This window comes from Pseudopipra pipra, chromosome 5, assembly GCF_036250125.1.
Source record: "Pseudopipra pipra isolate bDixPip1 chromosome 5, bDixPip1.hap1, whole genome shotgun sequence".
Lineage (NCBI taxonomy): Eukaryota > Metazoa > Chordata > Aves > Passeriformes > Pipridae > Pseudopipra > Pseudopipra pipra.
In genome coordinates, this window is record NC_087553.1 from 49,228,413 (window position 1) to 49,243,456 (window position 15,044).

The 15,044-nt window shown below is 38.8% G+C and overlaps 1 long non-coding RNA gene across 1 annotated transcript; it reads left to right on the top strand.

Annotated features, from left to right (window-relative positions):
• Positions 1-7,279: 7,279 nt before the first annotated feature.
• Positions 7,280-14,703, top strand: LOC135415295 (uncharacterized). Its single transcript, XR_010431061.1, has 3 exons — positions 7,280-7,375; positions 14,316-14,501; positions 14,590-14,703. It is a non-coding gene; the product is annotated as an uncharacterized LOC135415295 (long non-coding RNA).
• Positions 14,704-15,044: the final 341 nt, after the last annotated feature.

Genomic DNA, 15,044 nt, shown 5'->3' on the forward strand with positions numbered 1-15,044 from the left:
AAAGTATTTGAAGCGCAGTAACTTCACAGGCAGCTTGGGACTCTGTCAAGATACAATGCATTAATACATATAGCACAGTTTTGAACTGTTGTATATGTTTAAAGACAGGAGAAGAACTTGCTTACTTATATATGCCAGTGATTACCCATGTTTATTACCTAAGTGTATGAGCTTTGAAATCATAACAAAGAATACTAGTTTTAATAATTCGGCTAGTCAATGACCATGCATTGACTATGGATAGATTACTTTAGTATAAAATTAAATCCATTAGCACTGACTGCCCATTGAAATTATTTTAAAATTGTCCTGTGTTAATCATATTACTGTACACTACTGCTCCATTGGATTCAAATTAATAAAAATAAATATGTATTTCTGACTATGTATTAGAATGTGTACACCCATATATTTACTTTCATATTATATTGAGTAGGAAATACTAATTTTTTCATTGTCAGTTGAGAATGTCTTTGAAATGCTACTTTTCATCTCCTATACTGCTGAAAATACTGAATTATTCTTTTACTCATTTAATATTACACATTGGTTAGGACTCACTTGGGATTATTAATTCTGATGCATTGTATTGATCCAAAAATTTCTATATATTTATGTATCTTTAGCAGTTAAGTTGGATGCTTGTTCTTGTTTGAATAAATGTTCAAATTAATAAATATTCCAAGTGAAATAGGACTGCAATATTATCTATAATACATTTTTAAGTTCAAATCTGGTTCTTAAATGCATGGCCACACATTATTAACCTACTTATGTGATTAGTTAATGACAGTATGACTAATTATGAGTTTACCCATTAGTTAGGTATAATCAATTTGAGAAATTTTCATTTTTCAGATAATGTCACCTATGTAAATTGCTTAAGCTTGTATCTATACTTTTAGTTTACATAGTCATATTTGTGTACATGGTTGCTTACATAGCTACAGAGTATACAATGATATAAAATGCTCAATTAAATTGTAGCAGAAACTTTTAACCAGGGAAGTGCAGCAAGCAGTATGGTGAAAAAACCCAGCTATGCTAAATTATAAAATTTCAGAAAAACTTCCTTTGAAATACTTGCTTACTGAAAATATAAGATTAAGGCATTGCTGTGCCTCAGTCACGACATTCCCTTGCATGTGGACAAAACTTAAGACCCGGATAAAGGCAGAGAAGGTGGGGTGCAGGGCCTGGCCAGATGGAGGGATCAGTCAGAGGAAACAACAGAGGTAACTGGAGCTGGGACAAGATGCTCAAGTATGTTGATCAAGGAGCTACGAGAAGTTTAAGGAATACAGATTGTGAATTCAAGGCAATTATAACCAGATGAAAATGAAAGCTAGGGATAAGAAGAATCAGGGCAGGTTTGAGGAGCAGCAGGGGGGAAAAGTCTCTGCCTGATATAGTTTATGTACTGGAATGTCTGAAAAAGAATTTAATGTCCATAGTTCTTTAGTTGGCAGCAGATTACTTGTAAATTACAGAGAAGAAGTTATTCCTGTTTGTTCTCACTGGCTCCATTACCTTACTTGGCAAAAGTTTATGAAGTGCACCTGAGGATACTTCTAGAATGACACAACGTCATTTGACTTCATCTTCCCTGCTAGTGAAGAGTCAGAGGAGGAGAGTAAGTGTAACCAGACACCTTGCTTGAGCTAGTGTGACCTACCACTTACCAGGTCACTCCTTAAGTCTGAAGTACCCATTTTAGTTTGCTTTGGAAAAAGAATTGTATTTTACCAGATTAGTGACAATGGTGGAAATGTGATGTACCAAACCATATGCATGCTTCCAGATCTTCGTCCCAGTTTCCTGAATGCAATACTAGGAACTCTTATGAAGGAGGAAACATTCTTCTGTTCAGATGCTCAGATTTTATTTGAAGACCACTTTGAAATAGTTTTCATACCACTAGTGATACACATACCATAGCCTGAGAACTCCCATCTTAGATATTTCTACTCTGATTATGTAGCTATCAGTACGCTTTGTTATGTTTTCGAGTTTTTTCAATGTGTTTTTTTTTGTTTGTACAGCACCTGCATACTGCAGTGGAGAAGGATTCTTTTCAAGTAATAAGCAACTATTTATTTTGTCCTCATCATTCAGTGGGTATCCATCACTTTTCTACTGTGCATAATTCAAACACTGCTCTGAAGACAAAAATACCCAATACAAATTAACCTGAGAGATGAGGAACATCTTGAAGGACAGGCCTAAAAGTCTGAGGTCAAATGTACATGTTCACTTTGGACATTAGGTTTGTGAAATCACTGTGTAACATTTTTTGTGTTCGAAGTCCAGTAGCCCAGCTCCCATTGCTCTGGCTTTCAGCTCTTAGTGTTCAGAATATTTCCAAGACCCCAAGAAACACAGAAACAAGTGATCACCTGTGATAAGTTTGTTTTTGGTAACTCGTCCAGAAATCCTGCAGCAGATGAAAGAGATGAATCCATCTTTTAAAGACAAGCTGCAACTGCCACAATATAGACGACAGTATTTCTTCCTATAATCCCCAACAGAGTTTGATGCAAAGAATACCCAGAATTTCCTCATTGCATGATTTCAATTAATCTACAAAACAGGTCTACCTTGGATATTAAATTTGGCAAGACAATATCAGACTTTTTCATATAATTAAAGGCAATATTTTAATGCCTTCAGCTGAGGTAAGGGTAAAGTTATAAACACACTATTTAGACAAGATGCCATTTTCCCCCCCTTAGTCCCTGAAAGCTTAACATTGGAATCTTCATAATGTTTTTTTCGTTTCAGCTGAAGGGGTAGGGTTAGTAGGTCATTTTGCAATGAAAATGTCAAAGTACTATTTTGCAAACAACTTGAAGTAAAAATTTAAAAGCAATAAGAAACAAATAAAGTTGTGTATTTTACCTGAATTTTAAACCCTCAAATCCACTTACCATATAAAAATAAATATTTTTATGATCTTGAAATATAATCCTCCAATTAAGTAAGACATTAGACTTCTGATACAGGAAATTACCACTTATTGAGAAGACAGAAATGTTGTTGAAAATTGAATGGAATGCTTGTACAGGAATGTCTGAGGCAGTACTTACAGTGTAAGAGACTCCCTCAGAAGTAAAACCAACAGTTAGAGATGCTGAATTACAGAAAATCCAACAAGAACACAATATCTAAAAACTGCATGATGACAACATCAGCATTTTCCAACTGAAATGTATTACTGGGGTTGATAAAAATGATAGGAAGTCAGAATTTCAGCATTTTGACTATTGTCCTCTGTTATGCCCATAAATAAGGCAGTGGTCATCTTTTTACAGCAGGTCTACTTTGGGAGTCCACAGATGCAATGCCAGTGTATGACATAAATAGTTGGATCGGAGGTCATGTGTGCTCTCACAAATAAAAACTGCCAATTGTGCTCCTCTTCTTTCTACTCTAAGTAAAGTTTTGAACCCTACATTTGCTAACACTTTCAATAAACTATATCTTAATGATGAGCAGTAAGAGAACTAGGCCTCAACATGAGAACCTTTTATTCACAACATTATACATGTAATAATTTTATGCAAGAAAATAATACTACCTTTGCAGTTGACTTTCACCAATTTATACAAATATTTATTCTAAAACTTTAATAAAATTTAGCTGTCTGTTAAGCACAGAAAGTTGGTATCCAGTTTACTTTCTGATACATTTGCTGCCCAGCAAAACTGCTGACTCTGAGACTTGTCCTCTTTCAAATTGAAAATAACCACTCTCCAGAGGCACAAAGCTTTGTAGAAAAAGAAGCCTCCAAGTCCCTACAGCCACTCAAACTTATGCACACTAACTTACGCTCACTCAATAGTTATCTGTTTCTTGTACTCTCTGAACAGGTCGTGGAAGACAACCTTTGGAGGCAGCAGAACACAAATACCTCATCCAGCATGGTGAGGTTCATGTACATGGATGCTGGAGGATTTGTTAGGTTTAGGCTGTAGTGACACCATGAGGGAAAAAAAGAAAAAAGGAAACACTCAAAGCTTCTTTGAGAGTTAGTGTAATTGGAAAGGAGATTATGAAAATGAAAATGCCGCGTTCACACAGAAACAATACAGCGTCAATATAGGACACAGATGTGGCTGACATTTAAATGCGCCTTCTGGTACCTAAATCTTTGAATTTCTTTGAAGTATAATTTTAACTATGATCTTCTCTGGTTGGTATAATATTATAAGTGTAGGTTGAAACTATGAAAAAAATTGTAACATACCTAATCTATATTATACACAAAATAGCGATAATCACTTACAAATTTAATTCTATCTGTGTTATTAAGGTGTAGTGCCATTCCAAATGTATCATGTGGACGTGGGTCAAACAACACAATCTTTGTACCATAAACCAAGTTTTGAATTTTCTTGCCAATACAGGCTCCTGACAAGGTGCAGCCCAGCACGTGAGAAATGCCCTGGAAGAGGCATCTGAAATGGCTGAAAGGTACTGTAGTAGTCAGGTACCACCTTGCCTCCAAGACATGTTAGCATAGATGATGTGGCCGAAAAAAGTTGGAGGTCAGACTCTTTTGAGATATTTAAGACTGTTTTAGTCTGTATTTATACTATGTTTTGGTAGGAAATTAGATATAAGATCCATGAATGGCTCCTCTGTGTCTTACCTGTTCCTAGTACAGCTGAGGATCTGGTCAGCTGCATCAATTACTTCATCCTTTAATTCTTTTTGTCCTCCTCTAACATTTATTCTGTCCTGTTCACTTTGCTGTCTTTCAGTTGCAATCTGAACTTCCCACTTCAAGATTTCCTGTGGCTCTACTCTGTTACGTTCTTATGTATGGCTCAGCTAACACTGTCAAAGGAGAACCCTGAATCCCAATACTCCCAGTGCATCAGAGACAGAATGAAGCTTATGACAACATATTGGAATAAGACTTTGAGTCCCTTGTGGGATGATGGATAGAGTTAAAATTTAGGGGAGACTAGGAATTCTAGGGCAAAATGCAGCTGCTACTGCCTGGATGGAATGCGGTCAACATGCTCCCCATACGATAATAATCTGCTCAGAGGATGGAACAGAGCATGGAAAGAGGTGAAGAATACGTGGCCTCTCTCCATTGAAATTCCAGCAGAGAGGGGGAACACTGTGGTACTTTGAAGGTCATGAGACTGCATAGTACCTGTCATCCAAGGGAGAATCAAGGTGTTTTGCTGCTGAGCCAAGAACCATGTCGAACCCCCTCCTCAGGTGCCAAGCCATGACCATGCACCCTCCCCGCGCCATTAGGTATAGCGAGAGAGCTTTAGACCAATCAGAAATAAAAGGTGTTTATAACTAAAGCCACTCAAGCTCCACCTAAATATAAAAAAACAGTATAAAAGTAAGTTGGGGATGGGAGGAAAGTTGGAGAAGACTCCACTGAAACCACTGGGGTCAGTTGACAGGCTAAGTTCATCTTCTTCCCCCACAGGGATGCCTTGGGTAAGAATTATGCTCTACAAGCACTGAATGTTGCTTTTAGGACTAGAACTTGTGTTTGTGCTTGCCTTATAGTATATTAGTACATTACTTTGTATTAGAGATTGTGTTTGCCTAACATATCAATAGATTGCTTTAAAATGTATTTTTGAAATCAAATACTACCACTAACAACTCTTGAACCTTATTAATCTGTCACAATTTGTATTAATAAAGAGTTTTATTCTGTGAACTGTTAGAGTGAGCGCTTCCAGATACTGGCAGTGGATAACTCTTTGGCAGGGCCCACTGAGGGGTCTTTGTGCTGTTGACTGAGCCGCCCTGAGAAGGGCAGTCGAATCACCCTCCAATCTTGTGAATCTGTAGATGAAGGGTCTCATTAAGAGATGCTGACAGACATAAGGATCTTGACTTTACTGGGGGCACTGACAGGCAAAAATCTAAAGCCTTCCACTTTCACATGACACTCCTGTAAGGACAACGTAGAAAGAAAGGGCCTGATTCTGGGCAATAAGTAAGTAGAACTCAGGCTTGCAGATTTCTTTCTATCATAGACCTTACTGCAGTAGTTTTCCTGTGAGCCCAACAGATTTCTTAGCACAATCTATAGTAAACTTGACTCAACCTCAAAGCTCAGCAAGTAAAGACTCAGTTAAAGGACTTGTTCTTGGGAAGTTCTTGTCTCCAGATAGAATTGTTAGCTATTAAAAATCCCTTTGGAGCTTTCAACACTTAGAATTTTTATTTAACTGTTTGAATGTTCATTTTCGTAATGTGTTTTCAGCACATAGAGCTTACCTACTTGTGTGCTTTGAAGACAGTGTGTGGTTTACCCCATGCTTGTGAAGTATTAGTGTGTCTAAGCTGAAAATGAACACCTGGTTAGGCAGAAACCAGACAAAGTGCCAGACCTGCTGCCTGTCTTCAAGTGAAGGAGTGAAAAAATAATGGTGGAAACCTCAGCAGCAGGAAAAAAATCAAATAAATTCGAACTTGTAGTGAAAAAAAATACCATAAGAATAGGCTTATTTTACTGAGTATTGGCTTTGTTTTAGAGCTGGAGACATTTGCTTTTTTAAGTAGAGAGTTGCAACAGGACAGCTTTCTTACTCTTATTAGTAAGAAGAAAGACATCGATCTGCTTGCTGGAAAAGGGTTTCCATGCTTCCATGCTGCCCAAATGCATGTAAGAGAAAGCTTTAGTAAAGATATGACACAGCCAAGCCAGAATAAATTATTAAACAATTAAACCCCTATGTATCAGTTTGTATGTACTTACTTATGCAACTAGAGAGGGAATAGAGGCCCACCTAACTTGTAACAGAAACTCCCTCACTCTCCATACCCAGGAGAGCATAGTTCTGATCCAAACAGCTACTCTAATGACATACCAGAATTTTCGGCATGAGAAATAGAAAATTCACCCTAAATTAAATGATTTAACATGTACCTTGAGCAGTTTGCTGTTGTAGAAGCAAGACTAAAAGGAAAGGCACATTCTGTACCAAGCAATTCAAATGTTCCAATCTTCTAGTGTTGATGTTGACAGATTGTGCTGGTTTGGGCTGCGATAGAGTTAATTATCTCCTCAGTGGCTGGTACAGGGCTGTGTTTTGGATTTGTGCTGAGCAGTGCTTACACAAAGCCAAGGCCTTTTCTGCTTTTTGTACTGCCACACTGGTGATGAGATAAGGGATACATGGGAAACTGGGAGGAGACACAGCTGGGACAGGTGACCCCAACTGACCAAAAGAATATTCCAGACCATATGACATCATGCTCAGCATATACAGGGGAGGAAGAAAGGGAAGGTCTTTCGAGTGATGGTGTTTGTCTTCCCCAGTAACTATTATGTGTGATAGGACCCTGTTCTCCTGGAAGTGGCTGAACACCTGCCTGCCCATGGGAGGTAGTGAATTAATTCCTTGTTTTGCTTTGCCTGTGTGTGTGGCTTTTGCTTTCTCTATTAAACTGTCTGTATCTCAAGCCATGAGTTTTTTAGCTTTTACCCTTCTGATTCTATCCCTGATCCCACTGATGGGGGAGTGAGTGAGCGGCTGTGTGGGGCTTGGTTGCTGGCTGGGGTTAAGCCATGACACAGATGTGTATGTATATCTGTACTGTAAATAGATTAGACTTAGCCATATGTGCTCAGACCAGAATTATTAATAGCAGAATATGAAATTCCATTTTAAAAATAAAGATTTAAACCTAAAAAAATATAATTAGAATACTATACTGTTTCAAAAGCCAACAAATTAAAAAAAGTCCAGATAACAATTCAAAAAGCAATATCTCTATAGCCTGGGTTATGGTTCCACTATAGAAGAAAAATTATTATCCCTCTTTGCTTCACTTCCATAAAAATTCTGAAGCTATGGATCACAATCCAGTCTGTTCAAGGCTTACAGAATTATTTAATAAGTCTAATACACAGGCAACATGCTGGGGTTCCTCATATGACAGTAATGTATGTAAATACTAAGGACAATAAAAATATCTAAATAGTCATTTAAAGCAGTCATTAAATGAAATTGAAACAGCATATATTCCACTCTTCCTAATCCAGATATAGATTCAACAAATTACATTAAATTGCCTTCTAACGTTGAACTTTCTAGGACTATTTTAATTATTATCCTTATGTGTAAAACCAGCAAGTAAAATTACTGAAATAAGAGAAAGTTGTAAAAGAAAACCATTGGAATCAGAGATTATTCTAAATCTGGAGACTGGAGGAGTTTGAAAAAAGCCTGAAGACTCTTTGAAATGGAATTTGTCTGTTAATAACATCTAAAAACTTCATTAAAGTATTTTTACGGAAAACATATGTAAACTAAACTTAGTAATCCAGAAGATTTAGTGTTAAGAAAGCAATGTTGCACATGAACTGAACTAACTGTATATTTTTGGTACAAGACATTTTAAAGATCTCAGTAGTAGGCTGTTGAGATTGTTTATCTAGTACAGAAATGTTTGCAGACATTTGAAGTGTGTGTGTGTGTGTGTTTGGGTGTGCACACAAACACCTGTGCATACTTATGAATGCTAAAAATTCCATCCTTAAATGGTTTATAACTTTGCAACAAGTTGAACAACTTCATATAAGAAGTATAGCTGGTGTAAAAAGCACATCAATGATGTTCCAGTATTAATAGTTGGCATGTTGGCTGCCTTTACTCCTCCTCATATTCATGACAGAAAAACTAGATATGTACAGATAATTATCCCATTATGTTAATAGTACTAATTCAAAGATGAGATTAAAAACTGTAATTCTGTTTAATCCCTGTAGCCTGTGACACAATCAAAGAAAAAAGGTAATGAGAATACAACTCACAAAGCAGAAGTAGAAATAATGTCATAAAGGATACTCCATCAGTTAAAAACTCTAGATGTACCTCTGATTACTGCAGATGAAGAAATCATTGCATAAAACATCAAGCACCGGGTTCACAGACAATTCTGAAATGCAAAGCAACGAATTAAACAGCACACAGTAAGAGTCAGAATCAATCAGGACAAAATTTATGTAATGCTTGAAAGCCTTACTAGAATTCATACAGCAGTGCTTCAGCTAGTAGATCTTTTGTTAATTGAGATACAACAATACATACCAAAATTTAGTAAGAAATGGCAGATGTGCTACTAGCTCATAATTACTTTGCAAATCTGAATCAAATAATAGCTTTCTAACAATTAGAGTAATCATAGTAATTTTAAGGGTGGAGAGAACAAGGATGATATCAAGTTTGCAATATAAAAAACTGGAATTAATACTTGAATAATCTCCATCATTAATCAAGAAATAAATCCATCTTGCAAGTGGATTTCTTGAGAGCAGTTAATAACTGCCATCACACTTTCCTGAGCCTGCAATCCAAATATAGATAGAAGAATGACTGATATTAGTCGTCTAAAAGTGACAATTCCCTTCTGAATATCACTAGAACATGTGACCTGTATAATATGAAGTTTTGAAGTTAAGAGATCTTGTAAGGAAATAATTCAGTAGCCAGCTTGATGACCTTTGTTTATCACAAGCATAAAGACTTTGGTAAACTTGTTGTATCCTACAGCAAGCTGAAAAAATAGGGCTATTTTTTGGTGTGTATTTATTTAAATTAAAAATCAAAATTTGTTTTCTATCAGTTTCAAAGCAATTATCTGCAGTCCTAGTATCTTCAGAAGATTTAAATCTCAGTTTAGAGGAAGATGCACCACCCAAGAGGTCATAGGATATTTTCCAGGCTGATCTTCCTGCCAAAGGTGTTTCCCTCTGCATTGCAAAGCTTGCAACACACAGCCAGTAAGAACTAAACTAGATGTTGCATGTTCCTACAGGCCAGTGGCAAAGGGCAGCTTTCTGTAAGGAGCGATGTCTGAAATGCAGTCCCTGCTGCAGCATATCCTTCACTATTCACTCCAAATACATGGTAGGTCTGAGGCCAGAGAAGAGATCTTCCTCCACCTCTCAAATGGGTTTCATATACACACCCACAAAGACAGACTCTCACTCTTCCTTTCTCCAATTCTCTTTCCTCTTTGTTTCAGACTATAGTCAAAATGGACAGTATTCCATTGTCCAGAAGACAATCTTCTGGTCTTCTAGGAACCTGACTTGAGAAAGTTTGAGATTGCTGGTAGCACTGTATCTTGTTAAGAAAAGAATCTAAGCAATAGAAAATTAAAAAACAAACAAACAAGAAAAAAACCCACTTTGGTTATGATAACTCTGAGAATACAAACCGGAATTCCACTTGTCAAATGCATATTACAGTTTGCTTTTTCCCTTAATAGCCTGATCTTTAACTCATGGAAGTCAGCTCCGACTTTTATGCTGATGTAAAAGATTATGAAGGGCAGTAAAGGACAGGCCCAATGTACAACAGTGAATACATTGTTTTACAGATTCAGAACATGCCCAAATACTTTTCTAAAATCCATTGCCAATGTGCAGTCTGACAAACTCCACAGAGGCTAATGACTGTACATTTGGGGTATCAAACACTTCAAATAATTAGCATGGGGGAAAATGTATGAATGTGAAAGCAATGTCCTATGTCTCAGTGACCAGAAGACAACTATTCAGATAGAACGAGAACAGATGAATTAAACTCTGAAGAAAAAAAAAGTGTTGCTAAACCTTTGGAATTAACAAAGTATTCTACTAGCAAACAAAAGCAAAGACAAGTTTCCAGAATCCAACATGCCAATGAATTGTTTTCTAGAAGGGCAGTTTGATGTAAGCATATGAAATACAACTGGAATGGCTAATTTTTCTAACTTTATTTCAATAGAATACTCTCACTTGAAAGACCTAAGAAGAAATATAGCCTAACATGGCCAACGGATGTTGCTGTGAATTTATGCTGTGACTTAAACAGTACGTACCAGAGATAAATACTGAAAGAAGAAACAAAATTTTAATTCTACTGGAAAACAGAACTTTTTTCAGAAGAAATTTCTTTTACCCGAAAACTATTAAAGCAGCTACTCTGAAAACCAAAACTGCCCTTTTGTCTGCAGGATGGCAATCTTCTGTATAGTATCTTAGCAAAACACCTAAGATTTGTCTACATTAGGGATTGACTCTTCCAGACAAAGTACATATGTACACCTACTGCAAAATAATGGTGAAAAGGATTTTCTGAAGGGTGTAAGCCAATATCGACACAAAGTCTGCTCCTCTGGCTATGTGAGTGAGGACATTAGTTTCAAATATATTTCTATGAATTTTTACGTTCTGTGATTTACAAGAGGAGACAGACTAAATGAAAGGTTTTCTGTACCTGCTATGTTGAACTGTATATTTTCTTAACTAAGTGAGAGAGGTATCCAGCACATTTAATATACGTGGCTTTTTGGCAATGATATTATTTGACATTTGAAACAAACCATCTCCATGTTCCTAAAAGTGTCAACACCATATTTTTGAGTAAAAGAAGGATTCAAAATGTGTTAACCCTGTTTCAGTGCAGATCATCTCACAGTTGTTTATTATCCCAGCCTCTTGGAGGTATTTCAGATCAGGTCAGACTCTTGAAATAGTACCAAATGAGGCTGATTGATTTGAGGAGTCATAAGGGAAAAGGACACATGTCACAAGGGAAAGAGAAGTAAGAACAGCATGTGCACTGAAGGCTGATAACAAAAAAGACTTGCTCCCAAGTTTGTAGAATGGGAGCCAGGGAGGGTCAAGACTGATTTGAGTTTCCAGGGATCTTGAAATAAAGAGATACAGAGGACAACAGCAGCATATGGGTGTACGTTCCTCACTAAAGTTTCCATGTATTTTATGTCATCATCCGCCTTACCATGTTTCTGGACATTTGTGGCATTTTCCTATGCTGTGAATGGACTCCAGTCCTGGTTGCAGTGCATCCTTTCCCTGGCAGCTACCTTCCCACAAAGAGGCCCTGGGAAGGGGAAGAGCCCTTCCCTTTCCTCTTTCTTCTGTGTCCTTTAAATTGTTGTCTTTGAGAATTTCTCTTCACTTTGGACTCGGAAGGTAAATACACAAGCTTGTACTGCTTGCTCTTTTTGAATATTTTGCAGTTATCATAGTGTGTAAGGGGAATTAAGGGAACCAAGAACAGGACTTCTGACAAACAAGGTATTATACAGATGGAACCACCACAATGAGCATGTGGCAGGGACGGAGAGACTTGTTCAGTGGGGAGAAGACAGAAAATGGGGTGAAGAGGGATAGACTCTGGCAGAAAGTCTGTCTATTCCTGAATTAGAGAGTTTACCCACTCTGGCTTATCACAGACTCCAGCTGCCTCTCAAAAACCTTGTTCAGTCAGGAGGAAACGTGAAAAGAGAAGAGTCGCAGTGACCTGGCAGAAGCAGCAGCTGAGCTACTGCATTCTCACAAAGTTCATCACTACTTTGGGTCCATCACATCAGTAGTGTGAGTCAGTGAACGGGGACAGTGCTCAGAACTCAGAAAAAGTACAGCCTCACAAAATGGTGATCTGCAGCTCTAAAGGAAAAGCCATATATTAGATAATGTCACAGCCTGTCAGACCTGTGACTTTTAATTAAAGCATGTGCAATCATGCTCTTCAGTCCTCTCAGCAGTGATACTCAAAATGAGATATTTTCTGTGGTGTGAGGTTGGTTGGCAATGGGTCTGAAGGGAGGGTGCTAGGTCAATATTTTGAGGTCCTGGTTGGGTCTGGGTGAATCAATAGCACCCTGCTATCCAAAGCTGTGCCTTATATCAGTCTTCTTTATGGAGGCAAGTGACACAAGACTGACACAAGAGATTGAGACAGAAGATGTAATCCTTTTGTGCATTGACCTATTTGAAAACAGATACTGAGTGATGCTGATAGTCTGTCAACAACAGTCTTAACAGCTTATTCTGAGAGTATCTTATAGAATCATAGAATTATTTGGGTTACTAGGAACCTTGAAGATCATTTAGTTCCAAAATCCCTGTCAAGGGCAGGAACACCTTTCACTAGACCAGATTGCTCAAAGCTCCATCCAATCTGGTCTTGAATGCTTCCAGGGATGGGGAACACACTTTTCTGGGTAAACTGTTCCAGTGTCTTACCACCCTCACAGTAAAGAATTTTTTTCCTAATATCTAATCTAAACCTACCTTCTTTCAGTTTAAAGCCATTACCCTTTGTCCTATCACTACATGCCCCTGTAAATAATCCCTCCCCAGCTCTTGCAAGCCCCTTTTAAGTACTGAAAGGCTGCTAGAAGGTCTCCCTGAAGCTTTCCCTTCTCTAAGCTGTACAAGCCCAACACTCTTAGCCTGTCTTCATAGGAGAGGTAAAGTGCTCCAGCCTTCTGAACATCCTCATGGCCCTCCTCTAGACTTGCTCCTACAGGTTCACATCCTTTTTATGTTGGGGACCCCAGAGCTGGATACAGTACTTTAAGTAGGGTCTCAGCAGAGTAGAGAAGAATAACCGTGCTCAACCTGATGGTCACACTTCTTTTGATAGAGCCCAGGACACATTTGGCTTTCACAGTTCCAAGTGCACATCGCTGAGTCACGTCAAGCTTCTTGTCAACCAACACCTCCAAATCCTTCCCCTCAGACCTGCCTTCAACCCACCCTTTACCCAGACTGTATTTGTGCTTGGTATTGCCCTGACCCAGGTGCAGGAACTTGCACTTGGAGTTGCTGAACTTCATGAGGTTCACATGGGACCACCTCTCAAGCCTGACAAGGTCCATCTGGATGGCATCTCTTCCCTCCAGTGTGTCAGCTGCACCACACAGCTTGGTGTCATCCACAAACCTGCTGAGGGTGCACTCAATCCTTTGTCACCAACAAAGATGTTAAACAGTGCCAGTCCAGATACCAATCCCTGAGGAACTTTGTTATACTGCATGGATGCAAGTTTGTTTAAACAGATGCAATTCAGCATGCATGGGTGAGCTACACATGCAGTATTACGACCTTCCCCTTTTGCCCCGATTTTCATAGTTTCAGGGTTCCCATTCCTTCAAACATTGGTCACCTGGTTAGAACTGTCAGTGTTCCAGGTTACACAAATGTTCTGGTATCCACCTTTTCTTTCCTCTTTTATCGAAGTATGCCTTTTCTGCTTTTTGGTGTTTTGCCTTCTTTAAAGAAACTGAATGCTAGTGATTAATGACTCAAACATTCACCTGTAGTGGCAGCCTGTAAGAGATTGGGCTATTGGTGCTGATGGCTTAATCAGCAAAGTGCTTTGTAACAACGTGCAGAGTGGACACCAGGCCAGGGGCTGCAGGTGTGCACATTTGACACCTCAGGCTACAAGATGGGTGTTAAACAAGATAAGGAAAGGGGCAAACCCTGCAAGATGGGGTAGTGTTTCTTTTTTCTTACACAGATGATTCAGCTGTGATAATCCCCTGGGACATTCACATCAAGCCTGAAGGTATTCGTCTCTTGTTGATGAGTCATAATGGACCATAATGAACTCATAATGGACATAAGAGACAGCTACAGCTGCAACATCTTAGAAAGTGTCAAAGACTCCTGAAGTATCCTGTGACTCACAGTATTACATCATCCAGTATGAAACTTGCTGCCCCAGGGGAGGTATGGGAGGCCTTCCCACTTGAACCTGAGCACATGTAACTCTGAGTTTTGGGGCTTCCCAGGGCTTCCACCACTACCTTGACAGTTCCAGATTGCAACCACCACTTGGACAGGTCTTCAAACACCACTTCGACCAATGAACATTGAAATTGCAACAACCAAGTCTCATCGTTGGATCCAATGGGTGTGTTGTGCATCCTTCCAGTCACCTGGGGGGTCTGCAGCCCTGCTCCAACTGCCTATGCTAGCACCACAGCCTCACTCCAGCACCACACAAGTGTCTGCCAGTATCAAATCCCAGCTATCTGCTGTTTCCTGCCAGCGCTGACTCTCCAACCATTTCTGCCTGTTTTCCGGGTGTGGGCGAGGGGAACCATGTGGAAGAGTGGCCATCTTGTCTCTGTGCTGTGGCCACATGTGTTTTTTCCAGGTGGGGGAGGCCGGCTGCCATCTTGATTTGGTCCAGTGGGCAGGACTTGGGGAGTTTCTCCTTATTGGTCGGCTTAACCCAGTTTTA